This window comes from Xiphophorus couchianus, chromosome 9, assembly GCF_001444195.1.
Source record: "Xiphophorus couchianus chromosome 9, X_couchianus-1.0, whole genome shotgun sequence".
In the NCBI taxonomy this organism is placed as follows: Eukaryota; Metazoa; Chordata; class Actinopteri; order Cyprinodontiformes; family Poeciliidae; genus Xiphophorus; species Xiphophorus couchianus.
In genome coordinates this window covers 24193398-24209770 of record NC_040236.1, presented here as the reverse complement: position 1 = coordinate 24209770, position 16373 = coordinate 24193398, and the positions used below count along the sequence as shown (strand labels likewise).

General features: G+C 40.8%; 1 long non-coding RNA gene across 1 annotated transcript; it reads right to left on the bottom strand.

The window, feature by feature from the left end:
* Window positions 1-15069: 15069 nt before the first annotated feature.
* On the bottom strand, window positions 15070-15807 carry LOC114150486 (uncharacterized). Its single transcript, XR_003596757.1, has 2 exons — window positions 15768-15807; window positions 15070-15449 (listed from the first exon to the last, which is right to left on the bottom strand). It is a non-coding gene; the product is annotated as an uncharacterized LOC114150486 (long non-coding RNA).
* Between the last annotated feature and the right edge of the window lie 566 nt (window positions 15808-16373).

The window sequence follows — 16373 nt, the reverse complement described above, 5'->3', positions numbered from 1 at the left end:
AATAGAGCCCCTCTCTACCAGTCCTCGAACGTCAGCATCAGCATTACTGGAAGTATCTAAGTGGAGGAGCTTCAGGAGAGAATTCACTTGCTTGTTCACTAATGGCGTTCAGCGGATAATGTTGATATCACTCACATCTGACCCAAAGCACAGAAAACGTTGCAATCAGCATACCTGTTAGCTTCGCTTTAGCGCCAGACTCTTCCTGTTTGCTGGTTGTTCATCTCAGCAGATTTTATTACTGCCTCCATGAGCTTATTTCATGCGTGAAAAATTCAAACTCGGGGAACTTTTAATGTCAGAAAACATTACTGACACCCAAATGAATCCAGGAAGTTTCCAATTAACAGGTCAAGTGATCGAATCTAGCTCCGAATCTCAAGACGGCGGAAGCTTTTACTCTGATTTCACTGACGGTGAGGGTCACTGAGCAGGACTCTAATTAGTTATTTCCTCCATCTGTCAGTCTTCAATATTTACTGCTCACTGATGAAACATGCTGTTAATTTCTTGTCTTGGAGCTGTCACTGTCTGCCTTTCTGAAAATATGCTACATTTATTAAATAGGGCCATGATTCTCAAACTGTGGTACAAGTACCAGTGGGCTGCCTTTACTGGTACACACAAGAAATTTTGATACTACTTATTTACAAGATAAATATGGCAAATTTACCAGTGATGTAGAGGTAATATGTAATAACAGCTAAAAAGACGAGTTGTTTCTTCAAGCATAAATGAACTTTGATTCACCAGAAGGGCAGTGGATGAGATTTGCTAAACGGTGAACCAGAACCCAAGTCTTTTTAAGACTGGTCAGCCTTTTTAGCCCAGATTGGAAAAAGTATGTTGACTTTCAAATGCAACCTAAATAAATACAGTGAAAATCAGGTTTGGTTAATCAATTTAATGAATTAAACTTATTTATTTAGATGTCTTTTTAAGGGACACCTTTGCATCTTTCACATTTTAACCACAATTTCTTGTTGTCATGTCAGTTAACCAGATTGCACCATGTTGATTTAAGTTTGCGTCAGGCAGGGTTCCAGCTGAAGTCTACCTGTAGCTCTGGGATATGAAACCCGACTTAACTTTGGTTCACATGTCAAAACAAAACCTCACCAAGTACTTTGGTCTAGTTTCTATATTAGGCTATATATTTATGAATGCTTGGAAGATTTAGACCCTGAGGAAGATTTAACCACCTTTCCACACGGAAAAGGCGTTTTAGTAGAGCCTAAACTTTTTCTTTTTCCCAGAGTGAAATTTTTGTTCTTGTGTATTCATACAGACAGTGAAAACCCTGACGGATTAACCAAACCTCTAACCTGACCTTCAACCCCAAACATGTCACACATACGTGGAAACACTGGCGGATTACATGTTCGCTGCACAAAGTTCTACAAAAGACTCGATTTGTTGTTCACCATTGTTGTTCTTTCGATGCGTTTGCAGCCAACCTCATGTGGAGCGCCACCTTCAGGCCTGGAGGAGTAAAAGCAGTCTTTTGGTCTGTCGTCGACGTTTCCGTGCTTTGGAGTCTGGGATCCAGGTTGGTGAGAAGCTTTCTCTTTCTGTTTCATTTTTCAAACTGTAAACTTAGAAATGTCACATTCTGTTTTTAAATAGAATGAATAACTAATTACCTTTTCATTTTTCAAACAATCATGAGAAGTAGGTTTTTTTTCTTTTGCTTTTAATGCCTTATCAAATTGGGGGGAAAAATCCATGTAATGTTGTAATGCTGTGTTCAAATCTCAGTAATAACGACTTAGAAAACGATTCCCTCATATGGTACTTTAATTTCAGAACAAATCAAAATGATTAACACAGAGACAGAAAAATACAGCGGTTCCTGTTTGTTTGAGGTTTCCATTCGTATCACTGCATTTTCTGTAATCCTGGCTAGACAACGCGGTGCTTTTGTTACTTTTACTGCAAGTCTGGCCTAATGTGAGGCTTCAACACAGTAACTTTAAAAAAAATGCAGCAATTGGAGAAAACAACTTCCACCCCTTCAGTCTGCCCTTCATAAGACGTCAGTGTCGATAAATGACAAGCAGGTGGAGCTGTGAGCAAAGTAAAGCTCACGAGCGACACTTGTTACATTTAGCTAGTTTTCCTTTCTCACAACAGAGAGAGCCATGTGCTGCTGCAACATTCCGAGTAAGATGTGCAGGCAGTATTCCACACAGCTAGGCGTAGATAACACCACCCAAATCCCAGAGGCTGACAGCCCCGTTTTAATTGCCCTTACTTCCACATCCCTGCCCCTCTTCCTGCGCGTCCTGCTCGACGCTCGCTGCTGGTCGCCGCTGGAAGTGACCGCACCGCGAGGCGCCTCAAATCCGCAAGTGGCGAACAATCAGAATAATTCGGCCCGCCGTGCGAGCCCGTTCGCGTGTGTGGGCAGAGGCGATGGCCTGTATGTAGAGCTTGTCATTTTTTCAATTACTCGAGCTGTGGTTAAATGTTCATTTTCAGCAGTCAGCCCAGAGCGAAAAAAAAAAAAGAAAAAAAAACCTACTGAGCCCCATTAGGTTTTTACCCACAGCCTCGCACTCATTAGTTCTCTCCGGTCAGACGAGAATGAGGGAGAAGCCGAGGCCGGCCTCTCTAAAGGAGGTCAGGGTGGGGTGTGGGCAGCCTCGACAGAGATTGTTAAGGCCTCCACAGCCGGTACGCCGCAAAGAGAAGAACTCTGGAAAGGCTTCGGTGACCTTTCATAAGGCCAAATCAGCCGGTACGCTGTTTTCTAGGTGTCTTGATTTGAGAGGAAGACCAAGAGCGTCAAAAAGGAGACGGAACATTCTCAACTTGACAACACAGAATGAAGGGTTTATAGTCATGTGTAAATCTAGACTCACAGGAAAATGCATTTAGTCCACAGCTAATAGGTGCAGAGGCTTTTATCCTCCCCATTGCATCCAGCAGGCTGCTTTTAGACCAGCGCAGGCATCATTAACCAGCGTCCTCTGTTTCCACTGACCTGAGGGATCCTGTCTTGATTTTGTGCCGCCACGGCTCTGCCAGCTAAATGGAGGTTGCAGGGAGATGGCATCCATTATTGAGGTACTCCATTCAAATGTCACCCGTTTACACTTGGCACTGTTTTCTCTTCTGGTAATGCTTGCTCGGGGCATGCGAGGAAAGAGGAGAAGAGGGGAGGGACGGCGGTGTCTGCAGCCCCTTTTCCTGCGAAGGAGTTTTCAGCTGACATTAGCCAGGAACAGATGCAAGGTGACACCACCGTAAAAGTCCCGCCACCTCACCTTGCACCTGGACACCTGGATGTTCTCCGGCGCGCTGGCCGGCATCCTCCCAAGTGCAGGCCTAAAACAAGGCTGATTATAACTATTCATCATCCGGCCTCCCGCTTAATTGGACCGAAAGTAGATTGCGAAGGGGGGATGTTTGGGGGCAGGGAGGGAAGCAGGCGGGTGGGTGTGGACCGAACGCAGTCCAGATAAAAGAGCTGAAAATACTCGAGGTGCCTTGCAAGGTACAAACCCACTTTCTCTCTGAGTGCAGGTTACTTATTTGGCCACTACAGACTCGACTTTCATTACCCGGTTACCCCTCCTGTCAGTGTAATTCACTCCTATCATCCCTCAACCCAGTTGAAATTAACAGGTAATTTGTAAATGTCACTTTGGGTTAGACACCTCATTTTCTTCTTTCCCCCCCCCCCAACAATCCGGCAACCGTGAGCTAATTTTTTTTTTTTTTTTTTTGCTTGTCTTTTGAATAAGATTTTCATTCAGAAACAGAGTTATGGTCCACTAAATAAATGAGAGTAATTGATGCGAGGGGGGTTGGGGGGGAGGAATGTGATTTACCGTAACCTATTAGAGTCAATCAATGACATAGCTCCCTGGTTTCCTTTAGTCTCCCTAATGCTTCATGTCTGCTGAAATTCTAAAGATGCTCATTTGAGGAGAGAAATTAGATGTGATGAGATGTTTTTTCGGGGTTTTTTTTCCACACAAGAACACCCACCCACACAAACCCCTCTCACAAACTCTAAAGCACAAATCGTTTATGAATACTTGGACATGGAAGTTTAACCCAAATGAGAAAATATTGTAGAAATCGGTGCGCATTTACACCTACTCTGTCTCAACTGTCAAAAGGGCAACTTAAGACTTTTACATGGGGGAAGCAAAATTGCATATGAAGCTATTTTCACAGGCAGAGAAGATTTCGCCAACTAAAATCAATACAGATATGAAGAAAAAGTAAATCAGATTTTTGCACAGCCTTCGCCTAACTAGAGGTGGAATGATACAGCTAACGAGACGAGACGATGAGTGATGTATGGGTAACAACGATGAGCAACTTTACTGGCAACAGTATAAAAACAGTGAGAGGCTTTTACAAATAAACTCTCACACATTAATATTCAGCCCAGGTATGATGAGTATTAGCCTGGCCACTGCCATCCTGTGTAATTCCACTGAAATAAAACTTCTCCTGCAGCACCGTTTTGGCTTTCTCCCATTCACTTAGATTCCAACCAGTAGACTTTTTTTAATGAACCAATCAGCAAACTGATTTTTTTTTTTCTTGCAAAAATCACTTCTGGCAGAAAAAAAATGACCTAGGCCATTATTTTAAGAAGTTGACAGCTTCTTTTCTTTTATATGTCTTGAAATAGAGCAATAACAATCCAGCAGAACACATCTAGAACAGGAGATTTGCTACAGGGATGTTCAGAGAGAGCTGAGGCAGTACTTAAAGCAAAAAGGGCTAAATCCTGTACTAGCAAGGTGGCTAAAAGAATGTTATGCAGAAATACATGAACGCAACAAATAATTATGATTTTAGGTTCCTGACATAAAATGTTGTTGCATGACTTAACAGACTGTTTTATACGACAACATTTTAGGGTCATTAGAAGAAGTAAGAGAAAAAAATGGTAGTAAGTTTCCAGACAATAGCTCAGAAGTTTTGAAGCTAATCTCATACGTTTTGTGGGACAAAGTTGCCAGAAGAAAATTCTGAAAATTTGAGATTAACCTCAGAAATTTTCTGAAAAAGAAACAAAACAAAAACATGGAAATTTCCAAGTTTGAAAACTCAAGAACTTTCAAAATTGTCCACTTTAGAAACTCAGAAAATTTCCAAACTTTGTGAGCCATGTTTTTTTTTCCCTCTAGAGAATTTGAGAAAAATGTAAACATTTTAGTATTTTTCAGGAAATTTTCTAGTTTTGAAACTCAGGAATATACACATTTGTTTTCCTAGAAAATTTCTGAGATTAATCTCAAAGTTTTTTGCCACAAATTTACCGCCATACATAAATATATTTTATCCTATTTACAGTGGCCCTAATACGCCACCGTAGTTTAATTCTCTGACAGCTCACGTGTTAAAAAAACAAATTCCTAAGAAGTTGATTTAACCTCAGATCTATTCTCTTCATCCGTAAAGCTTGCCCTAAGTTAATATTTTCATCTCGTCTTGTCCTGTTTGCTTTTCAACTTTCATCTGACAAAGCAGCCACAGCCTGAGGAGACATGGACAGTAACCTTTCCCAGCATCGCTTGTCTCGGCACGTGTCTGTCATATGCTCAACAGCATTGCATGTGACACTGCGCTCCGGGGCGCATTTCTCCCAAATATGATTTAGGATGATTGAAAGCTTTTTGATTTAGAAGTGTATTCTCTTAAGCTAAGTGCTCTCAGAGACCATCAAGGAAATTTAATTGCCCCACTTAGAGAAAAAAAAGCAGGTTTTCTGACCAAAATGATATCAGATCTTAACATCTCAATAGAAACGCATGGAAGTGGATGGTCAACTGGGCGCCTAATGTCATTGGGAAATGCAATTTTCTGATGGCATTTCCTAAGTCTGTCTCAGTGAAAGCACAAGATTGATCAAAATCTTAATGAGCCATTTTCAGAAGTGGATTTTGGATTTGGTTTTTATGGTAGATTATGGAGTCAAACAGGCATTGAACGCTGACCTTAGAAAAGGCAAAGTTTCTCCGTTTTTAAAAAGAGCAAATAGGATATTGGGTCGAAGCAGGGCAGCAGAGGCAAAGGACTGGAATGGTTAGTGTCCATGGACTAAAACCTAACTGTTCTGAGAATGAGATTTTAATATTTTCAAGTCCTTTACTCTGGTCTAGAGTGGGATGTCTGATTCCCTTGGTTTGTTGACGAACGAACAGCCTTCCTGAGAGCTAATGCCGAGCTAAAGCAACTGCTTCCAACCTTTTGTTCAAAAGACAGGAAACCAATAACAGAATTAAACGGTGAAAAGAAACTCAAGCTCATCAGGATGTCGAGTGAAACTCTTTCTGTCCATCTAGATGCTTTATGTTCTGTTGATATCTGACAATGATTGTTGGTAACAAGGCAACAATTGTGATGAAGTTCTGTTATACATTCTCCAGTTCTGGGCTCCAGGAAGTAGAGTGGAAATGTTAGGAAGTTCTGCCGCTAGAGACGTGCTTCACTATTTTTATGTATTATTCTTTCAATGTTTCCTGCAAACATTTGTAGATCAGTAGATGTTACGTTTGAATGGGAGTTTTAAAGTAATTCATCAAATTAAATCAATTCAAGTTTGAATGTAACTTTTACATTTTTTTTAAACTGTCATGACAGCATAAGAGACAGATAATCTGAAAAAATCAAGCTCCTCTGCCTATCTATCTAGAAACAACCAATCAGAGCAAGGAGGCGGGTCATACCTCTGTTAATCACTAGCTCATGTGGCGCTGCTCGTCCCCTCCCTTTTTCCCATCAGCGGCAGGTCCTGTTGTGAATGCTCAGGCTAGTTAGCATGTCCACCAATGAGGATGGATAAACAGTTTTTCTTCTCCATTAGTACATTTAGCAGCAAGTACATGAGATTGATCAACAGCGCTAAGTCTCTCCTCCTGGCTCTGATTGGTTGTTTTTGGTAGGAGCGGTGAATTTCTCCTGACGGCAATAGTAGCTCAGGGAAGAGGTGGAGGAGATAGATTTTTTTTTTCTCCCTTTATCTGTTAACATACTCTCATGACATGGTGACAGTTTTAGCAAACATGCCAAATCCATATTCTTTATAAAAGTTGCATACTGCAGCACACCCAATAATCTGTTCAACTGAGGACCAAATGTAACAAATGTAACATTTGTTAGGCTTTCAGTTGATGTGGTTCTCTTTCACACTGCACTGTGTCAAACGATCCAAACGTTCTCCCCTCCATCGCTACACCAAGAGCCACAGAAGCAGACACTGAACACTACTTCCTTTTTCATGAAATGAAAACGTAAACAGAGTCGCCTCAGATTTTAGCGATAGGATTTCTCTATTGTCTCTGGTAAAATATCAAGAGCCATTTGTCTTCCATGGCACTTCACGCACATGTTTGTTTTGGTTGTATTTACCCAGAATGCCCAGTGCTGTAGTCCGCTTCCTGCTTTTGAAGCGGTCTCCGGTCCGCTGGGACCCACACATGCATTGGAACAGCACCAGAGTTCACTTTAACCAAAGCAAGACCTAGATTTGTGGGCGGACCATCGTTGGCTTTCTTTGTACCACATCAGAGTTTGATTACACATTCACACCTCCCCAGACAAACCGGACTTTCTGTACAAATGACCCAGAGTTTGATTAAAGAGGGCCGGTGTGTACGCATGCAGCCTTAAACGTAATTTTCAGTCTGCCTTTATGCACTCATTTATTGTTTCTGTTCCGCCTCATCTTCATATGTGAAGCCCTTTTTCTCAGTTCAGCTCATATTTTTGTATTGCTGGTAATGTACATCTATACCACTTCTCTGGGTCCCACCACAGGAATGTTTCTGTGTGAAGGTTTATTCTTACTAATTGCGCAGCCGCTTGTTCAAGCCTCCGGTGTTGTGATGAAGAACCGGGCCGTTAGCTGTAGGAGTGTTTCTGCTCACCACACTTCGGCTCCAATGACTTCCTGTTTCTGCTCCTCGGTAAACAAACTCGCTCTACCACTGAACACAGCGTTTCAGCGTTTGTTACTAATGTCAGAGGCAAAACAATAACATCTTGTGTTTTGTCCCTTTTAGTTGCCGATGAGAAATTTTGGAACAGAATATCAGAGGCTTTGTAGATGAAGTACAAAAGAAATTTGCGACCACAGAAGGAGTATATTTCCGCCGCCCAGGATTTTCATACATATGTGGTTGAATCTGGGAGAGAGGGACAAGTTCAATCGGCTCAGTTTAAAATCAATTATGGATAAGTGGTTATTCTTCCTATGGCAACTATGGCAACGCAACCATGATGATTATTCTTTGCTCTTTTAAAAAGATAAACTTTCCAATTCCTTTAACTCTCAAATCTTGCTTAGAGTACCAGTCAGGGGAGACTGGATATTTTTCCTTGCCACACCTGATTCGAAGGTGTATAAGAGTTTTTGTAGATAGAAAAAAAGGATTCTGCCAAAACAAAAACTCAGAAATTTAGACACTAATCTAAGAAATTTTCCAGAAGAAAAACATGGAAATGTGTTCTAAAACTCTGTCAGAAAAAAAATCGGAACTTTTGAGATTAACCTAAGATATTTTCTAGAAAAAAAACTTTCCAATTGGAGTTTTTGGAGATTCAGAGGTCGGAAATGTTCATTTGACTTCAAAATTGTAGTTTTTTTTCTTGCACTTTGTTTTAAATTTGGGCTCAGAGACTAACTTGTTTGTTCTAGAAAATTTCAGAACTTAACCTCAAAATTTTAGTTTTATGGCAGGAATTTACTCCTTCACCCCCATACTCATGATTTCTCACGGCACGCTTGTGAAACAACGTTAAAGCTTAATCTATATTTATTTAACCTAGTCCGGAAAATTTAGGCTCTCCATTTTTATGGATATTATATGCTGGCTATGTTCTTTCTCTCCCTGTTTGATCTAAGACCGATGTGGTCAGAACCATTTAGTTTTATGATCATTTTATAGTTGACTCTTACGAGAGGCTCAAGCCGCACTACTTTTGATCCATAATGATATTTAATTGTCTTTAAAGTGCACAAAAACACTTGTTTTTAATCAGCGCGACACGAGCCGGTTTTGATCTTTGCATTTAGATATTTACAGATATGCCTGTAGATAATCAGACATGTTCAGTCGAGTCAAGCTCATCACAGGCGGCGCTTGAAGCTTTGAGACAAGATCCATTAAGATGTTATGGCAGAATGAAGGAATATGCCCTGTAATATCTACACGAGCTTTGGAGATAATGATCAAATGAAGGGGTCTTAGGAAATTAGCAATTCTGATTAGGATCCAATTATGGGGTAAGGAGGAAAAAAACTGACATTAATTCCAGGATGGCTTGTGCTTAACATTTGTGTGACTTCATTTGGGAATAAATGAAGGATCCTGCATATGGCTTCTCAGATGATTTTCACAGGATTATTAAGATAAAAAAATAATAATCTAGAACATATAAGTATTACTTTTCCTATGCGGTAGAATGATGTACATGAGCCCGGGTTGAAACTGTGAGGCCGGCGTGGAAAGCGAGAGACACCCCTCCCCTACGACTGACCTCTTCAGCTCCTTCAGACTAGCCGGGAGCAATTAGCAAACACCTGGTGACACTGTGCACTTGCTGACTTGTTACAACTGAAGATTCTTTTATCAACTTCTAAAGTTTTAAATGGGTTAGCTCCTCCTTATCTTTGGGGTCTTTTGAAATTTCTTTCTGGGTCCAGAACTTTATACGATCAAATAATCAGCTGCTACTGAAAGTTCCTTGGACTCGACTTAAGAGAAAGGGAGTTCAGGCTTTCTCTGTTGTTGCTCCTATTCTGTGGAATAATCTACCTTTCCAGATTAGATCTGCTCACAGCCTTGGTCATTTTAAATCGCTTCTTAAAACTCATTTTTATTCTTTGGCTTTCATTTGAGGCCTGACGCTGTGGCTCTTCTGTTTTGATACTTTTTTTTATTTTTCTTCTCATCAACTTATTTTATTGTCCTTCTTGTACGGCACTTTGGTGCAGTTTTACACCTGTTTTTAAAGCGCTATATAAACACATTTGACATTGCCATTAAAGGTAACATACGTAGTTGCTTGATTGTGCTGTACAGTGACACTTTAAAGGTCCAAAGCATTTGACTTCTGTCATCTAAATGTGTACATAATACAGTAAATAACAAAAAAGCATTCAAAGATGTCCTGGCATCACTCTCTATTGGTGCATAAACTTGTGTGTCCACAAGGCAGTTAAATGAGTCCATACATAAAAATAAAACTAAAACAAAAACAAAACCCAAAGGTGGCAGAGAGCAAAATAAATGCTACAACAATTGATCCTTGTATTACGACATAAGACACATGAATATAGTAATAATAATATTTCCTGAAATGTAAATGCTATTTTTAACACTTCATGGGAAGTGCAATAGGTAGAATTAGCATAGATAAAAATCACATCAAGGTGTAACAAACAAGCCAGCGTGAGCTGATTCTGAGCGGCCCACTGACGTGTTTGTTTGCCACGCGGTAACGAACCGGCCGGATTCACTGAACGCGTTCCGCCGCCTTCTGCGTAGGACCAGCCGCCTCGGAGAGAGGATGAACTATTAGCAGATGAACCCGAGTCGTCGCTTCTGTCTTCCCCCGAATCAGGAACTAGTTTGCCTGCGCACAACCTTCAGGAAATAACGCCGGGCCTCGGCCGGTGCCACGGAACCGCGACCAGACGCCGAGCGCAATTAAGCCCCGCGCGGCATGGGCGGCCATTATGTATGAAATCAAATTACCTTCATTAACCTGCCAAGTTGGCTGAAGGCGTCACTGCCCACCGGTGCGCTCTGTCCGCCCTCGCGCAGGAAGATGAATGACGAACCAGGAGAGGCGCAGCATGCTGATCTCCCTGCGGAGTTCTAATACTACGTCCCTCCCAAAATTTCCTAATGCATTCATGCTCATGGAAACCATTTGTGAAGCCGCGGCCACGTGTGTTTTAATGTTGCAAAATGAAATGCATGGCTCGAAAAACAATATCACACAGTATGAGATAATTAGCTCTCCTGGCTTGACAAATGGGCCGATACCTATGTGCATACATGCTCTTGAGCACTGAATATGTTCCTTCATGAATAGGCATGGAGCAGCATCCCTCGTCATCATACATTTATTTCTTGCCTTGACTCCTATTGCCTCAGCAATAGCAGTGCAAATAAGGAAAAACACAGTCGAAGGACACTTTAGGGACTAATACGGCAGAGTGAATAAGCATACGGTAACATACAGGGCTGTGAAAAAGTATTCGCACCTTTACAGTTTTCTTCTTTTTGTTGCTTCTTTGTCAGTCTTAAAGGCGCAGCATTGTGTAAAATTGACCTTTTTGAGCTTTGCATCATGTTATAATGTTATTTCCTTATCAAAAACATTCATGGAGTGTTGCCTTGATTCTTTCATGCATGTTTGAGAAATCCTTTAATCTCTATGGCAACCGTTCAGCTGTTCAAAACTGATTGGACCTTGCTCTGCCTTCAAGGACAAAGCTCCTCCCTGGAGCTGCAGTTTCTGAGCTTTTGCCTCTCACAGCAGCCCTCCCCCACTAAGCTCCTTCAGACTAGCCAGCAGCAATTAGCAAACACCAGGTGGAACTGCTGAGCTCATCATGTGAACTCAGCGAAACGCTGGTAAAAACATTGTTAAACAGTTAAAAGAGGAGCAATGTCATGATGTCTTCTTAAAGGCAGAGTTTAAGAAAGAGCAGGAGATTTTAAAGAGACAGAGGCCCAATTTCAAGGCGTTAAATTACGATGTCAAATTTCTTTGAAGTCATATTTGATATACACAGCATTTTATAACAACTGAATTTAACATAGATTCTTCATTGTACTTTAATATATCAACATGTACCTGGAGGACACATAATACTGCCCCTTTGATAAATAAAATCAGCATTTCCAAACAGCTGTAGTTCAGGTAGACGTATCTGTAAATTTACATTGATGACCCATCACAAAAAACAAAAAAAGGGGGCAAATACTTTTGGACACTGTTGCAAAAACAAGTACTTTGTTGCATTGCTTCCTCAGTAACATAAAGAGGAATACTCTCTCACTGCCGACCTCATTTGCCACCATGAAAGATGCTAAACTGTATTGAATTTAGACTCTTAAAGGGAGGGGTAAAAAAACATTTCCCCCCACAAACAGTTATTTCTCTCTGGAAAGCAGGAATCGGGTTTACAAAATGCAGTCCTATCTGGCTGCACGCATAATCATGGGGCCTTATGTAAAACTGCCAGCAGATGCACCGGGAGGAGCTGATATTTGTAGTGACTGGCTATCAGAGGCAGCATCGGAGGTAAGTGATTCTATTTAGATAGATAATAAATACGCGGTCATGGGGAACCTATATCCCAAACCCGACGTAATGACTTTGGGCTGCGGCTGGGAGAGAGGAAGTTACCGATCCGTCTTTACAATATTTACAGCAGCTTCGCTTCCCCTTCCATTCCTCTTGCTGCTAATTTTATTTCCTCCTCATTACGAACGGCACTTTTTTATTTTGATTTTTTTTAAATGAGAGAGGCCTCATCCTTGTCGAAATGTCTCCTCACTTCTCCTGTTTATCAATCACGCAGTGGCTTTTAAAAGCTGGAGGCACGCACGTAAAAATCACTCCTGAATTCCACTTAGCCGATGCGCCGACTGATTGGGGAATTAGTGTGACTGCTGTTGGAGTGGTGGCAATAACTGTTCAGAGATATATTTTTTAAAAAAACAACACACATCCATCCCAGGTATGCGCTGCACACTGCCAGGTATGCAGTATGTTAGTCACAGAGGTCGAGATTGAATTAGGGTGGATTTTATTTTAATTTTTTTTAGTAAATTTGTTGCATCTTTTAAGTACCTCGACAACTTTGTATGATTTTCTATGTCTGCCCTGCTGCGTCTCATTGCTAACAAGCATACTGTGACTTTTCGTTCTGAATGCCGCTTTAGATCTGATGAAATCATTTTTCTTGCTGTAAAATAAATCCCAAATCGTTCTACCCACTAGGCCATTACTTCATTTTCATTTTGAAAGTCAGAACATGTGTTCTCTTAATATACGAACGGATACAAACCTCTGGTTTAATCAGCATCAGGCAGCCCTAATATGACTTTCTCATTATAGGAGCTACTTCTTAGTGAAACTCTGGTAAAAACATTGTTTCACAGTTAATAGAGGAGTCATGTTGTGACGACTTCTTGGAGTTTCTTAAAGGGGAGGAGTTTTTAAAGAGACAGAGGCCCAATTTCAAGATGTTAAATTTCTTTAGTCGCATTTGATATAAAGCATTTTTATAACAACTTATTGTAACATAGTTACTTGATTGTGTTTGTGATTGGAAAATATATTAAACTGCCCCTTTAAGAAGAAAAAAAAACACAAGAAAGCACATAAAATGGTGTAGTAGGTATGCCGGGCCAATCGGTGGCGATGTAACGATGTCACAGAACAAGACACACACACAAAAAGCCATGTTTGGTATTTGGAAGATTGAGACACATGCGGGATAGAGAGAGAGGGAGATTGAGATTCAACATTATTGTTAAAAATTGGGAAAAAAAAGAAAAAAAAAGACCTGGCTCGCATGGGACATGGAAGCATAAAACCTGCATTTAGATCCAGTCTGGATCCGGGTTTCAAAAATGATCATTGCTAGTCTAAATATTAAACTAAAAAACTGGGGTGTTCACAGCACAGCTAGATTTATTCTCAGATTATATTAATTGCATACATTCTATGCAATTCTTTAAAAACTGTCATTTATTTCCACTTCACACTATGTACTATACCGGTCGATCTACGTTCCCACCCTCATCTATGGTCATGAGCTTTGGGCCATGACCGAAAGAACGAGATCATGGATACAAGCGGCTGAAATGGGTTTTCTCCGTAGGGTGTCTGGGCTCTCCCTTAGAGATAGGGTGAGAAGCTCAGTCATCCTGGAGGGACTCAGAGTAGAGCCGCTGCTCCTTCACATCGAGAGGAGCCAGTTGAGGTGGCTCGGGCATCTGGTCAGGATGCCTCCTGGACGCCTCCCTGGTGAGGTGTTCCGGGCACGTCCCACCGGGAGGAGGCCCCGGGGAAGACCCAGGACACGCTGGAGAGACTATGTCTCTCAGCTGGCCTGGGAACGCCTCGGGATTCCCCCGGAAGAGCTAGAAGAAGTGGCCGGGGAGAGGGAAGTCTGGGCCTCCCTTCTGAAGCTGCTACCCCAACGACCCGACCTCGGATAAGCGGAAGAAGATGGATGGATGGATGGATGGATGGATGTACTATTTGGCATTTGTCTGTCCCACTAAAATATACTGGATTGGTTATGATATGACTAAAGGTCGTATCATAAGGTTAATATGCAAAATCTGGAGATGAAAGATGTGACACAGATACAAAAAAACAACAACCCAGGCACCATTTGAAAATGGATAAATACTGTGGCCTAAAAAGTACAACTTGTGTAGTTTCTCCATAGAAATCATATTACAAAAGTAAACAGTTTCTGGATTTGAGCTAAAAGGGTTTGGGCTTGAAACATCTGGAGAAATGTGCCAACACAAAATACAATATGAGTTTTTTTTCCCATGAATGTGACAAAGACAAGGTGGACATGACACTCCTGTGCTGACAACCCCAGGCAATGTTTTTTTAATGGAGAAACCACCGGCTGCACTGTGAACGTCCACGGTGTTGCATTATGGATTCCTGAGCTGGTAGGTGTTCTCGGTTGTCTTACACACAGTTTTATTTGTTTTTTTTTTGTTATGGCACTTAACCCAAACATATGCACATCAGAAAACAGACAGATGCATGTAGTTACCCAGCTCAACTCCCTGGCATTCGCTCGTGCTTTAAAGCATTTGTTGGAGTGCTGCATAAATAAACTCTTGACTTGATATAAAGTCAAGAGTTTTTCTGTTTTTATCGGGAAGCTACCGAATTACAGTGCGACTGGAAAGTCTTCCACTTGTAACCAACTAGTGTAACTTACGAATAGATAAGTTGAGAAACTTAGATTTCAATGTTGAAGTTACAGTTAGTCTATCTTTCTAAGTTCAAAAAGGAGGATAATAAGCACAAACAACCATATTATCAAGAATGAACAGATTATTTAATACAACTTGAAACAGAATATTACGGTACAGTTTTTTTTTGTTCCAACATAAAGTGTCCACCTTTTTTATCAGGCAGTGTATTTTCTTTTGGTTCAGATTCCTTATAATTCAGTTCGTCCTTTGGAAGTTTTGTTTTCTTAGTTCAGTAATTTAAGTCAGTCAGTCAAGTCTTTGTTAAATGGCCATGTGTTTCTTTGGATCCAAAATCTTATCTTATCCAGTGCAAAGTAGGCAGCGGATCCAGCAGTCCCAGGTCTTGGGTTGAAACCTGGAGCTCAGCAATCCAATCCAGGCCTGCGATGCTATGCAGCTGGACAGTCTTCAAAGTTGAATGGGGTTCTAAAAAAAACCAACCTGCATATATATAGAACTTAATTAACTATTAAGTTTCAAAAGTATGCAGGAAGCAATAAATTCCATTTATCACAAAAATAATATTCAACTAATGGCAAGCTTGCAAAACAAACGTATCACACTGTATCCGACCTCTTAGTTTGTACATAACAAAAAATGCAATACAGTGAAAATCATCATTTTAATCTCACACGTTTCTCCGATTGGTTTTATTTACGTTTCTCTGTTCTTCCTTGTCGGAATATATGAGCAGTAATGCCTATGACGCCAGTTAGCATTAGCTTAATTTCGGTTGCAAAAACACGTTACAACACTCACCAGAGAAAATCACAGTAAAAATGTGTTTTACTGCCAGGGACCAGGTCACGGATCTTCTTTTCTCTTAACCGTTACCGGAATTAATCAAGAATTTATCTTATAGCATGCGGTAATTCGCACAACGTGCTACAGCCAGCTACGGTTTTCTTCTTCTTCTAATAGTTTCCTGCTGTCTAAACCAGAGTGTAACTCACAAGCCACCTGCTGGCGGTTTCTGGTATGACAAGAAAACTCAAAATGAAAATATAACTAAATTGCTGGGAACATTAAATAACAAAACAAAATCCTACAGAAATAAAATACCACTAACAGTACCACACATATACATGTGGGTTACACACTGATTAGACGTAATGACTTTCAAGGTGAACTTTCTAAAATATGTCCAATTAGAGATGAAGAAAAATCACCCAACGTTCCTTCTACCGCATTTCTAAATTTTGCATAAAAAGTAACCGCATCGACACACAAAAGCTGAACATGGTCCTTTCTTCACTAGCTTTCCATTACAAAGAAGTTCAAGTCTTGTCGCCATTCTGCTGATGTTGAACAAACACAATTTCGCAATTAAATAAATCCAATTAAAATCACACATAAATTAGCTAC